Below are 24,265 nucleotides of genomic sequence, written 5' to 3'. Positions count from 1 at the left end.
GTGTTTCTATTCTCTTGCCCAGAAAGAACAGTTCCCACTGTTCCTGTGTACTCTGCGCATTCAGAGTGATGTGTATGTATCTGTGTGTGTGTTGTGTGTGTGCGTGTGCGTGTGTGTGTCTGTATGCATTTTCATTGAATCAGTGATTCTGTATGTTTAGCATGCCTCACATTCAACCGGAGGGCTTGTTAAAACACAGTCGGCTTAAATGTACTACCCTCCAGAGTTTCTGATTGACTAGGATAGGATTGACACTTGAGAATTTGCCTTTTAACAAGTTCTGAGGCAATGCCGATGATGCTGGTCTGGGTATTGCACTTCTAGAATCACTGAATTACACAAATGTCAGTAACTTGCTTTGTCCCTTAACTCCTGAAGATTTGTTCATGCCAGTGTGTTTGAATCTGCACCATTCTCTTTCCCACACTTGAGCTCTCTGTGGCTCATTTGTCCCTGTTCAGGGATGCTTCCGTTGTTTTTAATGTTTGAGGTTTTAGTGAGAGCAGGTAACTTGGTCAATATTCAATTTTCTCAAATGGACAATTAGCCTAATATACAGTTCACAAATTGATTCAAGAAAAAACAAATTAAAGGAAAGTTCAATTTGTAGAATACCTAATTTGATAAATTTATCAATTATAGTCCTACCAGGAATGTTTTGATAGCTTTAAAAGAAACAATTTAACAGACTTATGAGAATGCTCAATTTTGATTACTGGTGACATAGACTTTTCTTAAAGTTAGGTTAAGGTCACTGATAAAACTGGTTAGACTCCTCCCCTTTATGCTGCTATCTTGGTTCGCACTGCACATGCGCCCAGCAACGCACTTGCCCCTTTATTGGTTCTGTAGCTTCCAGACTAAATTAGGCTTAGCCAGTTTGGCTCCTTTCTCTTTTGTTAATATCTACTCACCTGCCTCCTGTAACACTTTCTCACTGCCTTCAACATTTACTATGATGTTTTGGCATCAGCTTATTTGGGCGTATGCTGTATGAGGTTTTTGAATCTACAGTTTATCTTTTTTTAAAAATATATATTTTTTTTGATTTTTTTTTTACAGAGAAGAAGAGAGAGGGATAGAGAGCTAGAAACATCGATGAGAGAGAAACATCGACCAGCTGCCTCCTGCACACCCCCCACCGGGGATGTGCCCGCAACTAATGTACATGCCCTTGACTGGAATCGAACTTGGGACCTTTCAGTCCGCAGACCGACGCTCTATCCACTGAGCCAAATCAGTTTTGGCTACAGTTTATCTTTTTAGTTTTTGGCCACACTTGCAAAGTTCTCAGCCATTATTTCTTTGAGCCATATATTTTTAGACCTAGCCTCTTTCTTCCTAGACTCTGGTAACACATTAGATCTTTTCCTAGGTTTTTGTTTTTAGTCTGTTATTTCGATTGAATAGTCTCTACTGTTGGATTTCCTAGTTCTTTCCCTTGTTGTGTCTATTTTTCTATTGATACCATACACTGACCTTTTAATTTAGGTTATTGTATTTTTCAGTTCGAACTGGTTATTCCTTATATATTTTATTTCTTTGCTGAGGCTTTATATGTCTTTACTGAGGTTTTCTATGTTTTCTTTGTTTCCACAATCGCTACTGAAGCATTCTTTTCCTGACTGCCTTAAAATCTTTGTCAGATAATTCTAGCAACTCTGTCATCTTGATCTTGGCATCTATCGATTCTTTTTCATTCAATTTGAGATCTTTCTGGTTCTTGGTATAAGAAGTGACTTTTGATCGACATGCGGACACTTCTGTATTATGTTGTGAGACCATATCTTATTTAAAACTCCTTTAGCTGGATTTATGTGACACCATTCTAGCAAGAGGTGGTCTGCCTTGCTGCTATTGCCGGATGGAAAAGTAGAAGCACAAGTTCCTGAAAACAGTTGCTGTGGTGACACATGGTGGGGTCCTTATCACTCCTTGGTGGGGCTAGGAGCTGGGAGCTCCAGTTCCCCATGTGGTCATCACCCACACGCAGGGGGCAGGCTTGTGACTGGCTGGCAGAGATGAAAGTCTTGGCTCCCTCCTTGGCCATCTCTGGCAGGGACAGGGTGGGTGCTTTATTGTAGCTTACAAGGATAGAGGTCTAGGCTCCTCACCTGGTCTAGGCTCCCTTGCTGGCATGATTGGGCTGGAACCAGAACTTTGTTTTTCTCCTGTGGTATTTGGAGTGAAGACATTATTTTCTAAAAGTTTTCTGCCTTACTAGGCTGCCCTTTTCTGAGTTCCTTTTATTGGGGCTTGTTTTGATGAGTCCGTTGGTATTTCCAGTTCACCATGTCTTTCAGTTCCCAGTCTGGGATATACTAATATGTACCAATAAGATAACCTCAGGGGGTTGCCACTGAGTCTTTCTGTGGGTCCTGGGCAGTCTCCTTTTCAGTTTCTACTCTTCAGGTTCTTCTTACATTTGCTTTGATACTATATAATCTAGGGTTCTGAGTTGTACTTTTTGAAAGGAATAAGAAGTATTTCTACTTTCTCTTCCTAGAAACAGAAGTCTCATTTGTTTGTTTACTTCTTTATTCACTAATGTTATGTCTTTACTCTTTTCTTATATTCTGAATTGGCAAGAATAAAATATATTCCATTATGATAAAATTATGTGAGGGAGGTGGAATAGAGTTGAGTTCAAAGAGAAAAAGGCTAGATGTTAAATAAAAATTGATTATGCATTTAAAAATAAGCCGTGGTTGGCAAAAAAATATATTATTATATTTATACTCCTCAGACACATTTAAAAAGATAGATTTAACAAGTTTTGTTGTTGTTTGTTTGTTTGTTAATCCTCACTAAAGGATACTTTCCATTGATTTTTAGAAATAGCAAAAGGGAGAGGGAGGGACACACAGAGAGAAACATTGATGTGAGAAAGACACATCAACTGGTTGTCTCCTGCATGCATCCCAGTGGGGGTTTGGGATTGAGCCTGCAACAGAGATACATGCCCATGACGGGAATGGAATCTAAAGCCCTTCAGTCCATAGGTCGACACTGTAACCACTCAGTCAAGCCACCAGGGCTAACCGTTTTATTTAACCTTGTTATATTTATATTACACTGGAAATCACAGTTTTTTAAACTATAAAAACGTCTGATTAATGATGCCAGCCAACTTAAAAAATGGGCAAGGGGATATAGAGTTTTCAAAACTGTTCAGGGACTGTGTCAACAGAAAAGGTTGAGTCCGTTGCTCGGGGACATGAGCCTCCAGCTGAGAGTGCTTGCTTCTATGTGTGAACAGCTCCAGAGAATGTGAGATGATTTTCCTAAGTGGTTATGACTGTTTACATTCCCATCAGCAGTGCATGATAATGTCATTGCCGGCACTGATATTATGAGATAAAATAAATTTTTGTTACCAGGATCAGAATAAAATGCTGTTTTAATTTGCTTTTTCCTGATTGTTGATGAGGGTGAGCATCTTTTAACTTATTTCCATATTTATTTTCTCTTCATTTAAGTGGCTGGCAATGCCAAGATTTGTTTCCCCCAAATTTTCTACTGAGTTAATTATACTTTCCCATCGACTTGGAGGCATTCTTTATGCATTTACTAATCTTATGTCAGTTTTGTGGTACATTTACCATAACTTCTCATAGCTTATAGGTTATTTATTCACTCTAGTTATGGTGTTGCTGATAAACATGATTTCAATGTTAATGAAGCCATATGTATTAGCCTTTTTTCCCTTTAAAGTTTGCATTTTTTTTTGTCTTTTCCCTCTTTTTATTGTGTAGTTCCTCTGATCTTATTCTTTTTAAAAATGCTTAAATGACAGTAGCTTTTTTGCTTGAAGACAGTTTTTCTTATCTCTAGTACTGGTTATTATTATTTAAATATTGCTAATCTTTTAATGACTAGAGTTTTTACTATAAATAGTATAGAGAAGGAACCAGCAAGTAGTCTGGGCTATCAGGAAATCTCCCTGGATCGCAATAAAGTTCTACAGGACAAAAAATGTGTGTGTGTGTGTGTGTGTGTGTGTGTGTGTGTGTGTGTGTGTGTGTTTATCCTTGTCTGAACTCTTCCCCCCACCCCTGCTCCAACCTGGGATTGAACTCAAGACCCAGGTGTGTGTGTCCTGGCTGAAAATCGAACATGCAACCTTTTGGTGTCTGGGACCTGCTCCATCCAACTGCTCACCCTGCCAGGGCAAAACTTTATCAATTTTTATCAAGCCAAATTAACTTAATAAAATGTTGGATTTCTTAAAAAGCTATAATAAGTTTCTCTTTGGGCTTAAAAAAATTGGACTTAAAAATAGTATCTGAAAGCCTAAGCTCATGAGAGTTAATTGATTTCGTCACTGAAGAATGGAACAGTTTAAATTGGTACAGAGTTGCCTGCCTTAGGTTCTGAAACTCATGATGTTGAACTAGTTATAGTCTTGCTTTTATATTAAGGCAAGGCTGTTCTGACCTTTGTGCAGCCACAGGAAACAGATCTTTATTAGTTCTACTTTTGGGGAGCCTGGGAGGACAGGGGACAAGAGGCAGATATATTTAAGGAGACAGGATGAAGTAGTGAAAACAGCATACCCATGGAATCAGGGAAGGATTAGAATCCGTGTCCTGCCACTTACTGAAGGAAGTAGAACACGTTATTTAAACTCTCAGAGCATCAGTTTATTTGTCTATAATTTAAGAATTGGATCCTTTATTGGATTTTGAGAGCACTGAATATAAAATACATGGGTATCTTGCACACGGTAGTTGTCATAAATATGACACAGCCATGCCTTCCTTCTGAGACCCCTAGACCCAAGGTGGTGCCACATCACAAGTTCCAAACAGAACACGGAGAAAAGTTGTTTCTTCCTTCCTCTCATCTTAAAGCCTCTTTTCTGGGCTTCCCATTATGGTAACAGACAAAAGACTTGGTTGCACTCTCCACCCAGTAAAAACATAAAAGTCATCTAGTTGTAAATTAAATGATAAACCTGCTTCTCCCTAGGATATGAAACTTGTGGATGAGAGGTCAAATTTATCCCGCTATGAAAAGAATAATAATAGCTTCTGGCTGTTTAAGATGAAAGGATACAGTTGCGGTGACATTTAATCTGATAATAAAAGGCTGTGGGTAACTCTTATGGGAGTCAGGCAAATGATGCAGACAAGGAAAAGCTCTGTTTGGTCATAACAGTTCAAGGTTGGGTAACCTTACACTGCTATAGCAAGAGCTAGTGCATCACAATTCAACTAAACAAATAGTCTGTAAGTGAAAGTTGATGCAATTGGTGATTTTAGATTCAAATATATAATACAGATAGGTGGGAAAGAGATGGCTATTATATCATATTTTGCTTTGGGAAAACTGCGTTTGAACAAGTTGTTCTCAATCTGAGCCCTGCATGTCATGCTGGTTTATCTAATTTCAAGTGAAATTACTGACCCAAATTTGTTGGAGGAAATTATTTTCCACACCATGAAATCGTTTCAGACTATTGCTCAAATAAACTCAAACACGGTAAATCTTTTTCAAAAGGACTGCACGGAGTACTGAAGAACAAATTAATATTTCTTCTAGCCTCTGTAAGTGGAAAAATATTAAACCCCTTAATGGATTTAACTTTAAAAATAATTTGATTACACTTATAAGTAACATTTTAATAAAAGAGGTCAACGTAGTTCTTATGAGAGTTAAATGATGGAGGTTAAAAAGCCATTAGATAATTTTGACAAGTGTTTGGAGTGAAATTCTTTTTTTTTTTTTAAATATATATTTTTTGAATTTCAGAGAGGAAGGAAGAGGGAGAGAGAAAACATCAATGATGAGAATCATTGATCTGCTGCTTCCTTCCCCCTCACTGAAGATTAAGCCCACAACCCAGGCATGTGCCTGACTGGGAATTGAACTGTAACCTCCTGGTTCATAGGTCAACACTGAGCCACTGAGCCATGTGGGCTGGGCAATGGAGTGAAATTATTATTGTTCTTTTTTGCCTTTGGTCTGATTCTGCTGATAACCTTTCCCGTGACTAAAAATGGTACTAGAGTAAAATCTTGCTATCATATGCTCTCATATTACCAGTAAAAATCAGTAAACCCCACATAGATTATTGACTTAACAAATATATATTTTATTAATTTTTTACAGAGAGAGAAGGGAGAGGGATAGAGTTAGAAACATCGATGAGAGAGAAACTTCAGCCAGCTGCCTCCTGCACACCCCCTACTGGGGATGTGCCCGAAACCAAGGTACGTGCCCTTGACCGGAATCGAACCTGGGACCTCTCAGTCCATAGGCCAATGCTCTATTCACTGAGCCAAACTAGTCAGGGCTAGATTATTGTTTTTAAAATCTATGGCTATGAGTTTAAATTTAGGCTCCATTATTTACTATTTGTGCTATATTAAGGTATTTTCTTTTCTGAGTTAACCATGGTTATTTCAGGGATTTTATTTTGGGTCAGTAATATTTTTAAATATTTTACAGAGATATAAATATAAACATATAATAAACATTGACATGAAAATGGGATAGTTCTATACATGCATTTTTAAAAATATATTTTTATTGATTTCAGAGAGGAAGGGAGAGAGAAAGAGAGAGATAGAAACATCAATGATGGGAGAGAATCATTGATTGGCTGCCTCCTGCCTGCCCCACATTGGGGATCAATCCTGCAAGCCAGGCATTTGCTCTGACCAGAAATCGAACATGACCTCTTGGTTCATAGGTCAATGCTCAACCACTGAGCCATGCCAGCAGGCTATACATGCAGATTTTGTATTCTGCTTTTTTCATAATAATACCTATAAACATGTATTTCACTAAATATTTTCCTATTGCATTGATTACTTTATTTTATTTTTAGTTGCAGTTTACATTCAATATTATTTTGTATTAGTTTCAGGTGTACAGCATAGTGGTTAGACAACCACATACTTTACAGTGTTTCCTTAATATTTCTAGTACCCACCTGGCACCAAACACAGTTCTTATAGTATTTTTGACTGTATTCCTAAATTTCCTATGCTGTACTTTACATACCTGTGACTATTTTGTAACTACCAATTTATATTCCTTAATCCCTTCACCTTTTTTACATAGTCCCCAAACCTCCTCCCCTCTGGCAACCATTATCAGTCTGTTCCCTGTGTCTATGAGTCTGTTTCAGTTTTGTTCATTCATTTATTTTGTTCTTTAGATGCTACATATAAGTGAAATCATGGTATTTGTCTTCTTCTTACTGACTTATTTCACTTAGTGTAATTCCCTCTAGGTCCATCCATGTTGTTGAAAATGGTAAGATGTCTTTTTTTTATGGCGAGTAATATTCCATTGTGTATATGTACCACCACTTTTTTTTATCCACTTGTCTATTGATGTGTACTTGGGTTGCTTCCAAATCTTGGCTATTGTAAATAGTGCTGCAATGAACATAGAGGTGCACATATTCCTTTGTTTATTGCATTTTTTAATGGCTGAATAATGTCTTAACACTGTGTAGATGTGCCATAATTTACTTGACTGATGTCTTATTTTGGGGCATCTAGAAAAATTTATTCTTTCTTTCCCCCTCAGCTTTATTGAGATATAATTGACATATAAATTGTATATGTTTAAGGTGTGCAAGTGCTGGTTTTATATATGTGTATGTTGCAAAAATGATTAGCACAATAAGATTAGTTCGCACATTTGTGACCTCACCTAGATACTTTTTTTTTTTTTTTTTTTTTTTTTTTTTTTGTGGTGGTGAGAATTTCTAAAATTCACTCTCTTAGCAATTAAAAAAAAACTTTACCCGAGGATTTTTTAAAAATTGATTTTTAGAGAGAGTGGAAAGACAGAGAGAAATATACATTGATCGGTTGCTTCCTGCACGCCCTCTTCCCCCTCCCCCAGGGAGGAGCTTGCAACCAAAGTACATGCCCTTGACTGAAATTGAACCCAGGACCCTTCAGTCCAAAGGCCAACACTCTATCCACTCTCTCTGCAATTTTTAAATATATAATACAGTTCTGTTTCTCTGGATAACCTTGACTAATACAGTATGTTTTTGTGGAAGTATTAGATTACATTATAAACTCTTAGCATCCCCAGGTCTTAGCTCAGCCCCATAAATATGGGCTGAAAACACTTTTTGAACACTATCAGATTTTTTCTAATTGGATAAAAGCCATCCTGCAGTTCAACGTAATGCTATCTCTCACTGTGTATTTGTTGATTATGTAATGTCAATAAGCTTTGTAAGCATCCTTAAACATATTAGAAGTGAATGTTTACATTCTAGACAACTGATGTCTGGTGGGAAATCATATCTATTCAATAAAGCCAGGAATTTCAGTAAGCAATCTTCTGTTAGTTCAGTTCTAGTCACATTATCACTGGAAAGTAACAGAGTAAGGATTTCTTTGGAAACAGCCTGACGGTGTTACGTATTTTATGTGATTTGGAGTGCCTTCTCTCAGGCCAGATTAACAAGTTTTGTGTTGGGAAATCAAAATATATGTGGTACTCATAGAACGGCTGCTTTGGATATTTAACTTGTTATGCCTATGGAGGTCATGGCCGCACTTGAGGCATTTTAGGTCAAATTCTTTGTTTCAAATCTTAGAAATGAGGTGCATTGACATTCATAGCTGCAATGAATGAAATGAGGCAGATGAATCGTGACTGGTCCAATTGCAGTGAAATATTTATGCCCTTTGGAAGTCTCAATTAGAATGTTGCTTTCCCCCCCTTCCTCAGTGTTTCAGAAAATAGAAAAAAGAAAAGAATAGGGCAGCTAGATTTTATGGTGTAGAAAAGAAGCCAAAGGCACCGGAGAGGGCACTTGGAAGTCTGACAATGGTATCTCCTGCTCCGAGGGGACCCTTTGCCTTTGCGGGCAGAGCGGCTGTGGCAGATGCCCCGCTCTTTGCAGAGGCCATCTGCAGTGAGGGAGAGAATTTAGAGGAGATTATTTCCTGCAGCCTGGCCAATGGAGAGTTTATAACAAAAGGCTAGTGCTGTCATGCGCGGCTTGGAACATGACAATGGCAATTGTTCTTATGGTGATTATAAACTATTCTTGCTGAATCTAAATGGTCCAGCCAACGGGGGAAGGTTTTTCATTCTTGGACTCTGTCTACTTTCCTGCTCTGTGGGAAAGCAGTTGTTCACTTTTTTTTTTTTTTTTTTGTTCTCTTTCTGTTCTGTCCTGGCAGCCTATAAAACTGAAGTTATTAAACCTCACAGTGTAGCTAATGCTTCCAGTTGAGCCTGGGGAAGAAACCAGGAAGCAGGAAAGTGACTTCTTAAGCAGATTTAAAGAGGGGAGGAGCGCCCTTAACAGATGGCAGTTTGACTCATGGAAAAGTCAATTGCTCCTTTTCATTTCCAGCAGGTTATTGAGAAGAGGGACACGCGGTTCACAGAGCAGCCTGGATAAACTGCCACGGAGCACAGGAAGAGGGAATGAGGAACTTCTGAGTGTAGTCTGATCAAAAGGCGTTTGAGGATGGCTCAGGATTGGTGCACTTCAAACGTGTGATGTGAGCTTGTCTGTCCACTTCCAGCCTCCAATGCCTATTCTTGGATGAGCTTTCAAATGCACAGCAAAAATGAGAACTGGCTTTCCCATGAAATGCCCCGCTATTTCTTGTCTTTCATTAAGACGGGGCCTGAGAGCACCGAGAGAGGCACCACATAATGGTGACGTGAAGCTGATCTTTTGTGGAGCTGCAGTTTTTATTAAATTTCTGACGCTTAAGCGTAGGTAGGGCAGTTTAAAGCAATGGTTTCAAATGGCAGCCTCACTTCTCCTTACTGAACTCATTTGCTGATTATCTCACTCTGGTCTGGTGTTTTCTAAATGACTGAGAAAGAACGAACGGGGGAGTACAAGAATAAAATACCTGTGCTGCAGCCTTAATGTTGTGAGCCCGCAATGTCCTATTCAACAGACAAGAAGGAAGAAGAGAGCTTTCTATTTGGTGACCTTTCGAAGCTCACCAGTGTGTAATATATTTTCATCACATTGAAAGCATCTGACAATAGAAATGTGATATGCAGTTCCTTCCTTGCTTCCTTTCTTTTTTTAATTGGCTGAGGTATATCATTCTGTTGTGTCTTGACCTTGAATAGAATACACTTCAAGTATTTTAAAGCCGGAACAGATGGAAGGGTTTCAGCTAAACTGGGTAAAACCAAAATTTTTTTTTGTCTCTTAATTAAACATCTTCACACTAACAGGGGAAGAGATGACTATAAAAATAAATACAAAATGCATTAATATGGTAAAATACAGATGGTTGAATAGAGCAGCAACTGTACATTGTAGTCGAATTCCTATTTAAAAATATTACTCGAGAATTAAGACAAATATAGAACTAGCTGCATTAAGTTCAGAGATTTATGTTTCATTCTGAGCCATTGACACACTTGTTCATAATTCACTTTCACTGAACAGCAGGTTGACTCAAATTTTATGATGGGACTCGTCCATAGTTTTGATGATAAAGGTGCATAGGTGAAGCAAATTTTTAAACCTCATATATCTCGTTCTTTTTGAGGCACCAAAGGTCAAGTACATGGCCTGTGGCATGAAGCAGCCTGCTGAGAGCTTCCACTATGAATTTTAGGTTGGAGAACTTAAAAATGTGTATGTGTATGTGTGTGTGTGTGTGTGTAATGAAAATGTATTTCTTGAGGTCAACTTAGTTTTTAGACTCTTAGTCAACTTTTTATTAAATTTAACACCTGGAAAAAACTAAACAAAAAGTTTTTTGTTTAAACCAAGAGCTTTCTAGGTCATAGTAGAAACCCATATGCCATAATTCATCATTGAATTTTAATATTTTGTAAAATATCTATACAAAAAGTCACTGAAATACCATTTAGTTTTCAAAATCTCAGGTCCTCTTACCTAAGGATAAAAATGTTTTGAATCTTATAATGTAGCATGTTTATTTCTTGAGCTAATGTGTTCTATTCTTGATAAAAAAAAAAAACATAATTGGAACTTGAGCTCTAAAGAATAAAGAAAAGTGCTTATTGGTCTTCAGCATGGAAAAAACACTTCTCAAATCTGACAAATCTGACTTTTACTTATGAAGATTGATGTAACTCATCTGTATTTCAATACCTTTTTCTTTTGCAAGGGTCAAATGGAATACTGATGACTATTTTACTGGGAAATGACTACTGTACTGCATATCTGGATTAATTATGAAGTTTACTTCTTTGAGTCTTCATTTTCAAATCTATTAAGTGAAAGCAATAATAGTAAAACTCGATTGAGTACTGCAAGAGTTAAATAATCCGTGTAAAACACTTAGCTCAGTGCCTGTTCCCAGTTACAGTTGTTTTGCTGCCTTTGCTCTATTTATTTTATTTTAGCTTTAATATGCTTGTAACAAGTGATAGTGTTAATAATGATGCTATTTCATTTCTATGATGAAGATAGCTGTATGTGGCCTACCAGCATGGCTAAGTGGTTGAGTGTCAACCTATGAACTAGGAGGTATGGTTAAATTCCCAGTCAGGGCACATACCTGGATTGCAGGCTCCATCCCCAGTGTGGGCATGCAGGAGGAAGCCAATCAATGATTCTCTCTCATCATTGATGTTTCTGTCTCCCTATCTCTCTCCTTTCCTCTCTGAAACCAACAACAACAAAAAAAAATATATATATATATATATATATATATATATAAAGCTATATGTGTAATGCTTTATTCTTCAGAACCTTCATTCAAAAAATACTGTTTTGTGTGACCATTGTTCTAGAGCAGGGATGGGGAACCTTTTTTCTGCCAAGGGCCATTTGGATATTAATAACATCATTAGCTTAATATAACTTACTTAATATAAATTTATGTTACTGTGAAAAAAGCTCCCAGATTTATTGAATATGAGTCCTCCCTGAGGTTGCCTTGGCAGAGCCAGACTAAATGATTTCTCTGACCTTATATGGATGTTCCCTCCCCTGTGATGCTGTAAGGAACAAGAAGGAGGGTGTCTCTAAATAAGAATGCACAGGGAAGTTTCCTTGGAGGAGGTAATGTTTAGCTGAGTTCTGGTAGACAAGTAGGCGCTGAGGAAATTAAATGAAAATGTAGGAAAGATAGTTTGAGGCAGATGGAACGTGACAGACAAGGACTTAAGGACTGGAAGTATGGGGTGGTGTTGAGAAGTAATGTCCTCCCTACTTTACCATCATTTAACTAATGCAAAGAATAATAACATTTAGAGGTAGTAGACCAATGTGATTAGCTGGAAAGACAGAAAAGTGATTATTGAGATATTGAGTTATTTAAATGCTATTTCTTCTTTAGGAGATAATGCCACATTTCTCTTTCAGACAGAAAAAAATCAGTGTGTGGCTCATTATTATTTATTGGAATATAAGGCTTCCTTAATGTTTAATATTAAATTTGTGGAATATCAGGTCTTTGTACTATTTATCTTTTTTCTTTCGTTTTGTCTTAGCAATTGCTCAATAAGTGGTCAAAGGTATATATACAGCAAGAAGCATTTATTTCTCATGTACTGGTATCAGATAGGGTAGAACAGGCTATTCTTCTGGTCTTTGCTGGGATCTGTCACATGGTCAGGAGTTAACCCAAGCTGGCCTTAGCGAATGTGACTGAGGAAACTGAGTTCTACAACTTGTGCTTCTCATCACCGAACAGGATAAATTGGGGATGTTCTTTGACAAAAGCAGAGTACAAGAAAAGGGATAAGCTATTCATCCAAGAACATTTCAAGCATCATACATATAAATAATTATGGACAGAGTGAAATATAAGTAATAGATAAAGATGTTATCAAAAGGCACACTATTCTTGATAAAAAATTGGGACCATTTGACTGCATGATTCTTTTCTTTACATTTTATAAAGGATAAACTACATTGGTTATTATGTGTACATGGAAGTGTGAACCTTGAACCACACAGGAGTTAGAGCACTGACCTCCTGAGCAGTCAAAAATCTGCATATAACTTTTGACTCCCCCAAAACTTAACTATGAATAGCCCACTGTTGACTGGATAACATAAACAGTAGATTAGCACATATTTTGTATGTGATAAGTTTATATGCTGTATTCTCCCAAGAAAGTAAGCTAGAGAAAAGAAAATGTTATTAAAAAAAATACATTTTCAGTATTTATTGAAAAAAAATCTGCTGATAAGGGGATACCACAGACTAAACCATATTGTTTAAGGGTCAACTATAATTGCCTTTAAAAGACATAAAATGTGGAAAATTTTGCTACTGCCAATTTACATTTGTGATATAATTGATTTGCTAATATGCCAAATTTAAATCAGTAATACTTTTATTCCAATTACTTATAGGAATTTTGAACATGTATTATGAAATAGCAAAAATTGCATATATCTATATGTATGTATGCATATTTTGTTGTTAAGGTTATTAGAACTTATGGAAATAACACATTTGATATAGGTAACTTTGTTCATTATTTATTTATGGATAATACTTGTTTGATATTAATACTTGTTTAAATGAACAAACTACACCAGATCTGGCCCTAGACTGTTATAAGATTTTTTTTGTTCATAAAGTTGATTGTACAATTCTTCTCTGAGAAATCAATCATTATGAGCAGTAATGTTTCTTGATTTTTGATCCTTTATGTAAATTATAGGTAGACATTTTTACTTTAAGTTACTTTGGGTTTTTATTTTCTTATTGGCACTGCTATTTTAGGCTAAAACATTCCTTGCCAAAGAGCAAACCTCTGATGGCTCAAAGAGGGATTTTCTATGACAAGTCACCACCCTGCATGTAAATGGCTTCCCGCTCTTAAATGGGAGACAGGTGTTTGAATTACCTCCCACTAAAATCTGATTCTGCTTCAAAGATAAGCAGGCAACACACATCACCACCTCTAAGCAAGGCCTTATATGTGCTCAGTGTCTCAGGACAGAATCCATCTTCTTCCCATTTCCTATAATCACAATTTTGCAATAACAATTGATATTAAATATCATAAAGATTTCTGGCAGGAGACTGAGATAACCTTCAATTGAACATCTGTTACATGTAGGTAGTGCTTGTTAATATAGATTTTATTATTATTAACACCTCAAACATAAGCCAGACATTATTTATGCCAATATTAGAGCACAGGTATAAGATTTGTTTTGCTAATATGATTCACAGTCTCTTTTTATTTAAATGTAAATATAAATTAAAATTGCAGAAAGTGGCTTCAAGGTATTTAATCTAAAAATAAGGATAAGGTTTCCAGAGACTATGGGATATTGTTAAGCATTCTTTATTACATATATTAAGCATTCTTTGGGGATCAGGATTACAAAGTTACATTTAAGAACATGCTATAAGGCAGAGAAGATAAATCTAAATGATAAATGATAAACTTAAATACAGATTTATTAACTTAATGTATCTCTCTTTAATTAAAAATATGAAAATAAAAAGCAGTGTAAAGACTTTTTTCTAGTTAAGAGAAATCTAAGGGAAGTGGAGTTTTGGTTCTTTAGACTTTCTCCTGAGAAGTCCAACTAAGCCAATTTGAAGGCTGTTAAGGCAAATTTGCTGATTAGTATAAAGGATTAGAAATACAAATTATTAATATGCTTTTTTATTAAAGATGCTCAAAGGAGAACTGCTTAGCAATCTTCTAAGACTTGGAAAATTGATACAAGGAGAGAGATTAGAGCTACTGGAACATCTGCCCAAAGGTGGTTGGATTCCTCTCATTGACACTGAAATCTGGAAGCATGGTAGTTAATTTGCTTCTCATAAAAAAAAAAAAAAAAAAAAAAAAAAAGAGTTGTAATCACTTAATTTTTAGTAATTTATTAAATATATTTTTATTGATTTCAGTCAAGCGTATATTGCACACATGGCTTTCCTTTAACTAGGTGTATTTATTATATATTTTCCTTTAAAACCTTTTTGCATATGGAGTGTCACTTTTGGCTCTTCACACCAATATCTTTTTCTCCCTGTAAGAATAGTCAGCCTGTGCCTGGCCAGTGTGGCTCAGTGGCTGAGCATAGACCCATGGACCAAGAGGATGCTAGGTTCGATACCTGGTGAGGGCATATGCCTGGGTTGCAGGCTCGATCCACAATGGGGGTGTGCAGGAGGTAGCTGATCGATGGTCCTCTCTCATTGATGTTTCTGTTCTCTTCCCTCTTCCTCTCTCTCTAAAGTCAATAAAATCTTAGTTTTTTAAAAAAATAAAAAGCCTGTGAACACTGACATGAAAACAAATAATCAGCAATCATATATCTCATTCCCTCATTGAGGAAAGGTTTGGAATTATAATTGGTCACTCCAAAACTTGTGAGGGTCAAAATTAATTTTTATGACATGCACAGGGCTACTTATTGACCAGCAAACTGACCAACTTTGAGAGAGCTGTCTTTTGACTTTAAGCAAATGAACTAGTCAGCCAGAAAAATTATTTTTCTTTCTTTAATTAAAAAAAAGATACCTATTTCAAAAACTCTTCACTAATTCATGGTGTGTGATGGGTGACACTGTGAAATCTCAAGTTGATTGTCTAATCCTCTGCATTGCACAACCAGAAGTAGGCCCTGCCTGCAGCTTTCACGTGGTGACGGATGTGGTTCTGTGGGATGCCGGCAATAAAGCCTTTGCTCGCAGCAGTGAGTGGGAACAGATCGTTTCTGGTTCAGCAATGCAATTTAAATTGGTCTACACTGGCAGTGTCACTAGGGGAAAGATCTTCACAGGCCCACAGGGAACTCTTCCTTTAGTGACTAAAATCGCTCATCTGATATTTTACTAGATGGGTTTTTTAAGTAGGGAACTCCTCAACAGTAGTCTAGTGTCTAGTGCAGAATTGAGGACATGGAATATGCCCTCAATTAATACGTACTGACCTAGCAACAATTCTTTAAGAATTTCAAAGATATATTTCTTGATTGTTAGAGATTTATGTCCCTTTTCACTTCAGATGTATCCTTAGGAAAAAAGGAAGTGAGATAAGGGTCCATGTCAGGGAGATAGGTTTTAAGCATTTGAGCTCACCTAAGATCATTTGCTTTTATCTATTTCCATTTTGTTCTGCACTGAGACGGAGTTTGTGTGCTGTGAGGTTTACATTACAAGGATCTGTGCTACTCAAAGTGTAGTCCACGAACCTGTGCTGGTCCATAAACTACTTGTTACCAATTCTGCAGGATTCGTGGGAAAATGTAGAGTCAGTGCATTGAAACAGTTTAGAGCAACTTGACATTGTCACAATGCCCCAGCATTTCAGTGGACTCCTCTCTTTGAGCATGCTACAGACCAAAACATGAGTTCACCAATATAAAAAATGAATTGGAAATAAAAACAAACACAAGCGGTCTTTTACCACAAGATGGTTTGAGAAGCACCAATGGAGTGTATTTAGTTAGATGCGTGTCCTCAACATGAGAGTCCTCTGTACTGCATATGTTCTCCGTGCCGAAGAGTTGTTGATTATTTCTGGAGATCTGAATGGTAGACTTGCTAGTGACAACCTCCTAAATTTGCCCCTATATTGTAGGTCCTGGAATGCTTTTCTTTTTCCTGTATGAATCCATTGCCCAATAATGGTTATGTGACTTCAAGGAGAATCTGGTCAGATTCATTAAAAAAAAACAACAAACAAAAAAAAACACACACCTCAATTTAACATAAAGCAATATAAGAATTGTATAGCTAGATTACCAAGAAGTTTATAAATGACTATCTGATGCCAATTTATTCTCACCTCTAGGGTTTATGGCCTGCTTTCCTCCCTCCCTCCCTTCCCTTCCTTCCTTCCTTCCCTTTCTTTTTTTTAATACTCATTTGTGTGCGATTGTCATATGTGTGAGTGTGTGTTGTGGTGGCAGAGGGCATAGAGGGACCTGCTAACATCATGAACAACTCTCATGATCAAACCTTCCTGATTATATAATAACACTCTTAAGTTGATATTGGAAGCCAGATCACATTTTGGATTAAGTCACAATAACAAACACCATACAAGCAGAATGTCATATTGTGGCATATATGGATGCAATAGATGCTCATGATCTGAGGGATGGGATGGGAGTGGGGGTTCTTCATTAAAAGGCTTAGTTGTGTCCTAGGACAAAAGGGTTTCTGGTGAGCCATCTGCCTTGGGAGTTGGTTAGTGCTCTTATATTATACTAGAGGCCTAGTGCACAAATTAATGCATCAGTGGGGTCCCTCAGCCTGGCCTGCAGGATCGGGCTGAAACCAGCTCTCTGACATCCCCCAGATTATGAGGGGGCACAGACCAGGCTGAGGAACCCCACTGGTGCACGATTGGGACCAAAGTGGTACATTGGAGGTTGGCCAGCCAGGGAGGGACCATGGAAGGGCTCTAGGGCATGTCCAGGCCGTCTCACTCAGTCCCAATCAGCCAGACCCCAGCAGCAAGCTAACCTACTAGGTGGATTGTCTGCCCGCTCGTGGTTAGTGCACATCACAGTGAGCTGTTGAGCGGTCTTAGCATATCATTAGCATATTATGCTTTGATTGGTTGAATGGCTGAGCAGACGACTAGACAATTGGCCAAATAGGCTTTTATTATTTAAGATGCCTGGCAGTGCTGGATCCTCATTTTGGTCCAGAGACAAAGCTTTTGGCTTTCCTGCTTTAGAAGTTTGGTCTCAATAGGTGAGCAGGAGCAATGGCAAGAACGTTGCATTCTGTCCTTCATAGCACAGGGCTGTACCAGCAACCACGGCCACTCCCCTGGATACACAGGCAGAGTTGACCAGACCAGAATTTTTACATCCCTGAGCATTTTCCTTGCTTAATTCATGTTCTATTAAGCACGACCTGCTTTCCTTATACCCAAGGGAAAATTTACCAAAAGCTAAACACTCCATACTTCTATGATAAATAAATATCATCTCTTAAAAATTTCTAAATGTAATAACGTTATGCAAACAGCCCATAAGGGACTCCAATTTCTGCCCTATGATAAACAACGTACGAAAGTACTATTATTTAAAGGAAACTGAAATTTGCCACCCTATTTCCATAACCCTGGGTGGAATATTAGTTTCTGTGAACTCTAAGTAATAGAACAGGCTAACCAGATTCGCCTCTACTAGTTTTTCCCAATGCAATCAGGATTCTGTTTCCGCGGTGTTACAGGCTGGGTCCCCCAGGAAGCAGACTTGGAGAAAGAGATTAATGAGTAGTAAATGCATTACGAAGTACCCTTGGCATCAAGCCCGTGGACAGGAAGGAACAGGTTCCAGCAGGGGGAGAGACTGAAATGTAATGTGTTTGCAACTGAGCCTCAGAGAACCCTATGGGCTGCCTTGGGGTGGACTGGGCCTTCAGAATCATCCCAGGTTGAGGTTAGGGGCTGGGCCTTTATAGCATCATGCTGATCATTTCTTTTCTTTTTTTCTTTTTTTTTTTTTTTCAATATGAACAACTCGTGAGAGGAGGATCTTGGGGAAGGAGACTTTTTAGGTGAGGCAATTCCTGAAAATGGCTAACAGCCAAAGGTAGTGACTTGGCAGCACTTCCAGCCTCTGGTGGGAGTAATTGCTTTTAGTACTAATGGGGGTCCGGGCTGTGTATCTCAGTGTAATGGGCTGGATTGCACACCCCTCAAATGCAGCCCACGTCAAAGCCCTACCCCCAGTGCTTTGGAATGGAACTGTATTTGGAGAGGTGATTAAGCTAAAATGAGATTCTCTCTTTTTTTTTTTTTTTTTTTTTTTTTTTTTTTTTAGAGTGTGCCCCGATCCAATCTAACTGGTGTCCTTAGAAGAAGAGGAAATTTGGTCACAAGGTGAAACATCAGATACGTGCACTCACAGAGAGATGACCTCGTGGAGGGACAGCTAGAAGGGGCCACATGTAAGCCAAGGGAGAGGCCTCAGAAAGAACCAAACCTGTCGACACCCTGATTTTGGATTTCCAGCCTCCAGAACCCGGAGAAATAGAGGCCGGTTATATAAGACACTCAGTCTTCGATATTTTGCTGCGGCAGCCCTAGCAGACTAACACACTCAGTATCCACTACATGCAGCCATATAGGAACATTTTTCTAATAAGCTTGGTTTTGGTCATCAGTCATTCTGAGGTTAATTCACTCTGTGTGTGTGTGTGTGGTTTGTTATAAGTGTTAGGAGAGACCTAACTAGAGGCATTCTTTCTTACCATAAAAGTAGTGTTATTGATGCTACATTTTTTTTTTTTTTAATTTTCACCTGAGGATCTCTTTTCCATTGAGAGAGAAAGAGAGATAGAAAGAGAGAGAGAGAGAGAGGAGAGAGAGAGAGAGAGAGAAACATCGACATGAGGCACATTGATTGGTTGGCTCCCACATGCGTCCCTATCAGGGCTGGGGAACCTGCAATAGAAGTTTGTGCCCTTGACCAGGAATCAAGCACGAGACCCTTCAGTCCATGGGCTGACACTCTAACCACTGAGCCAAACAATGCAGGGCCTCTATATTGGTTTCTACGTAGCTAACTTATGCAAATGTGTCATCATTTAGTCATGTACTCAGCTCCTGAAATATGAGATCAGCATTCAATTCTAAGTCAAAAGGCGGCTGGGTTTATTACTCACTTAAGAAAGGGAGGAGTACGCTTGTTAGGCACAGTCTCTCCAACCAACCAAGAGGACTGCTGATCTTCTATCGGTGTGTTGGGAAGTGTGGAGTTCAAGCATTGGCAAGAATGAGTTAACTCAGTTGGAGAAGCTTCTTCACGGGGTAGGGATGTTGCTGACGAGCTGAATTTCAGAGGCATGCTCATTGAAGTGAGGCTGATGATTGGCTGGCTGTAAAAAGTAGGAGGGTGCCACTGATTGGCTGGCTTTCAGAAGCATGTTCATTGAGGTGAGTTATTATTGATTGAGCAAACAAATTTAATCCAGTTCTGGTTGTTGCTTTTTTACGATGACTATAAAACAATCAATCTCTTGCTAGCAGTGTGAAAATACTGACTTGCAAATAATCAGTGTCAACAAATATTTGCTGGACTAATTAAAAATGAAAGATCCCTAGTAGGCCTTTCCATACATGAGTTTGGATTTGAGGGGAGAATGTGGGCCTTCAGGAGTCACTGCTATAGACTAGTAGTTGGGGTTTAAAGCCAGATTCTGGACAAGATCACTTTGGAAAAGTAAACGTGGAAGAACTAGGAGAAGTCTGAGGAGTGATCACTGGGCATTCAGGGTTTTGCAAAATTTCCTCCTCTTTGACATGGCAGTTCAAAAACCTCAGTAGTCCGAGACTTCAAAAATATTAACAAGATATAAAATAAACCGGCATATAGCCTGTTTACTATGGCAATTTTTGTGTGTTTGGGTTGAATTCCTTGTGACCATTCTCCACCCCGAGTTGCTGAGCACAAATAAATGAAATAAGTGATGATAGGGTTCAGGGACCCCTTTTGAGCCATGAGATAAAGCTCAGTGTAGTATGGAATGCCAACTGTAATTGAAAAAGGAAACCTGGGCAAACACAGTAAGAAAGATCAACAAGTGTGTTCCCACCTTTCTCTACCCTGGTGGGAGCACGAATCTAAAGTGGGTTGGAAGAAAATGTTCTTTCCAGAGAGTAGAGATGACAGAAAAATAGCATTTGCATGTGATCCCTTTCTTCCCCGGAGGATAGGGGCAGCTTTTAACTCTACCTGTCCCACAGGCATGCTGCAAGGTCTCTCTCAGAAAACTTGGGGCAATTTGAATGCGAGGGACGGACACCCACATTTTGATCTAGGGGTGTTCCAAAGGCAGTGCTGATGGTATGGGCCTCTCACACTGGTCTAGGGAACTGGGCAGCATGGCACAGTTGGGAGGACATGCCCAGGAATAACCAGAGTCCAAACCAGCAAGTGGAGCAAGAATAGATGAGTGAATCTTCAAAATAGAGAATGCAGGAGGTATTGACACCCCTACAGATGAACAAAATAAAGAAAAATCAGCCTCAGGGGGACACATGGATACCAAGACCTTGACTGAAAGGAACAAAGAGGCCATGCCTCCATTGCATCAACCCTCCTAGGGAGCTGTGCCATCAGACGTCACATTAGAGAGGCAGCATGATGTTACCTCAAAAAAAAAAATGTTTATTCCTAGACTGAGTTTACACAAATGGGATGCACTGGGTAACTAGGCCTAGATATTTAGGGCAAATATAAGAGAAAATGATATTGACAGAGATGTAAAATTGACCAGAATGCAGAACATGGTGAAACACTGTTTAGAATTGTTAGGCTTTTTCTTTTTGCCATTAGAGTAGTACCTGCCATATAGAAAGAGCTCCATAAACATTTGTACCTCCTTGTAAATAAATAACCCTTAAGTCATCCAGAGGCATAAAAGTTAATCTAAGAATTAGAAACAATGTTTAATTTGTAGGTTTTTTTTTTTTAATTTTTGAAACTTACTCCAGAAATAATAGATATGAAAAAGCAAACTTTGATTTGCAAGATTTCAATTCAGTTCAAAGAAGAAAGATCTTAAGAACCAAAGAGAGGCCTAGAAGGGAGTAGGGGTCTGACTTTATGCCACTGCATTAAATTTAACATCGAATAAGGGTGAGATGAAAGGGACTTGTGCTGGGAGCAGGGGTAAGAGGGTCATGGGACACGAAGCTTGAGGAACTCAGTGGTATCTGCTATAAGGTGCCTGCATGTAGGGGAGTGGAACCCACTTGGAGAAACTGCTGAACATGATATAGGCCACCAGCATCAGGGAGGCAAACCAATGTCTGTCTTCTGGATGCACGCTACATAACTCTGCTGACACCCAGCAGCCCTTTGGCTGATCTGCTCCTTGCTGCCTGTTGCCTTGCCTCTTAGTGGACTATCTAGCAGAGGTGATGCATTCCATGCCCACAGATTTTGCAAACTCCCCATGTTGCATTCCCTTCTTCCAGTGCCCAGGCCCCAGTGCAAAATAGCAAGTGAGGATGTGACATTCAGAATGGTGGGGGTCTTGTGGAAGGAAGGCTCCCAGCACCTGTTCTTTGATGGGACTAGAGCGGCAGAACCCATCTCCATTACATGCTAAATTAATTTCTATTCTATCTCCTTATTAGTTTTCATTTTTAAAAAATATATATTTTATTGATTTTCTACAGAGAGGAAGGGAGAGGGACAGAGAGTTAGGAACATGGATGAGAGAGAAACATCAATCAGCTGCCTTCTGCACACCTCCTACTGGGGATATGCCTTCAACCAAGGTACATACTCTTGACTGGAATCAAACCTGGGACCTTTCAGTCTGCAGGTTGACACTCTATCCACTGAGCCAAACTGGTTTCAGCTCATTTTCTTATTTGCTATCATTTCCCATCTCCACTATGAAAACCTTACCAATCTTTCAAATGATCACAAGGTCATCTCTTCTGTGAAAACCTGTTCTCTGCCTCTCTTCCTCCCCATGCCTTCTTGACACCTTTACTGACTTAAGCAAAGAATGGAATTTTCTGGCTCCACAATCCAAGACAGAGGATGCACAAGGATAAAGATGGATCTTTGGAATGAGCGCAATCAGGGTTCAAATGCTGCCATAACCTTCACTCTGCATCTTTTATCACTACTTATAACTTTACACATAGTATCAAGTCTTCCAAGCCAGTTCTCTCCATTAGGAAGAAATCTGGACTACCAGAAGAAACACGGGCTTATATTTTTCAGTTTAATCACCAGAAAAAAAGAACACTCTCTACCCTTGATTCCAGTAGGAAGGATGGCGCTGGCCTGCCTTGATTGCCCAGCCATGGGGCTATGTACTTGGGAGTGGTGAGGGGAACTGCCATGCACAAGAGGGTAGACAGTAGCTAAAGAATTGTGATGTTTTGTCTGAAAAAGATAGGCCTATTATGCAAATCAATCCTAGATAAATTAACCACAGGATGTAAATCGAGTAATACTGTAGTGACTAGAAAATATTGAATTTCATATAACCTTATTATTATAATACCTAAATTGTTTGTATTGTTATATTACATATATAAGGAGAGTATATTAAATTAGGAATTAAATGAGGTATCAAACCTTTTGCAATTTAATGACATCTCTGTCTAAGACTTAGACTGAAATAAGATATATATATTTTTTTACTTAATAAGTTAATTTAGGTATTATATATCCAAACATTCAAATTATTTATTTGTGGATCATGTAGTGACTAAAAAGACCTATTTGGTTTTTATTAGAAATTAACTACATAATGTGTCCATAGTGAAATCAGTACCGTCAGTGCCTTTTGGGTATTACTATTTTTTTAATTGAAATATGGGATTTCTCTTGATACACTGCACAATTTTAGATGAACTTACTCTGTCGATCAGTATGTGCATGTAGAATTCAACTACTGGATATTAGGTTACAAAAATTATTCCATGCTTTTGTAAACAACAGCAATGAATCAGTTTAGTAGTTAAAATAAGTTATAGAATGGCTCTTTTCCATAATCTTTCAGATTACATCTAATGTTTCTGTAAAATACAGAGGCAGATGTTGGTGCAATATATAAAGCTAGTCTCGTGATTTTGTAGTCACCACTCACAATTTTCAATTATATTTCTCACTATTATGTCTGTGAGGAAGGACCAACACTGAGAGTCTTGTACTCAAGGCTGTGATGGGATTTGTGGTTGATTGCTGATTGTAAATTCAGAGCAACTGTCGATGATCATTATCTCATATAAAATTGTCATGATTTTAGTTGAATGCTTTACTTGTTAAAGATGGTTGAACTGATGGTAACTATTACAGCTAGATTTAATTTTACAATGGCCATTAAGTGACCAAATGATTCATTTGCGAAGGGCCAATTTGTGACATGATTAGGGAGAAATAAGATCCTAGTATTTTTAAAATTTAGAATTCACATAATAAATCTGAAAATTAAAATGTAGTTCCTTTGTGTGTATGTTTTGATAAAAAAAAAAAAAAAAAAAAAAAAAAAAAAAAAAAAAAGAGTTACCCCAGGGTGGTATAGAGAAATTCCCTTTGTGATTTAGATAAATGAAGCTGAACTTTATATTTTACTTTTTTTTTTTCATTAGCCAGAATAATTTATGGCACTTAATCATTGTATAAGATGCAGTCAAGGAAAAAAGAAAGTCCTGTCATAAATATCAAAAACAATCCAGAAGTCCTCCCACAAGTTTTTTTTTTTTTTTTATGTACCCTCTAACTCATGCGTGTCATTCTGGTGACAGCTGTGGACTCAGAATTGAGAAAACAATAACAAAGCTTAATGAGATTTGTAAATTATTATAATAAAAAAAAACCTTCAAGCAGCCAAACTCATTTTTGTAGTCA

Source organism: Pipistrellus hanaki (assembly GCF_964339955.1).
Source record: "Pipistrellus hanaki genome assembly, chromosome: 5".
NCBI lineage: Eukaryota > Metazoa > Chordata > Mammalia > Chiroptera > Vespertilionidae > Pipistrellus > Pipistrellus hanaki.
The sequence above is the reverse complement of the archived record's forward strand: the minus strand, read 5'-3'. Positions refer to the sequence as shown.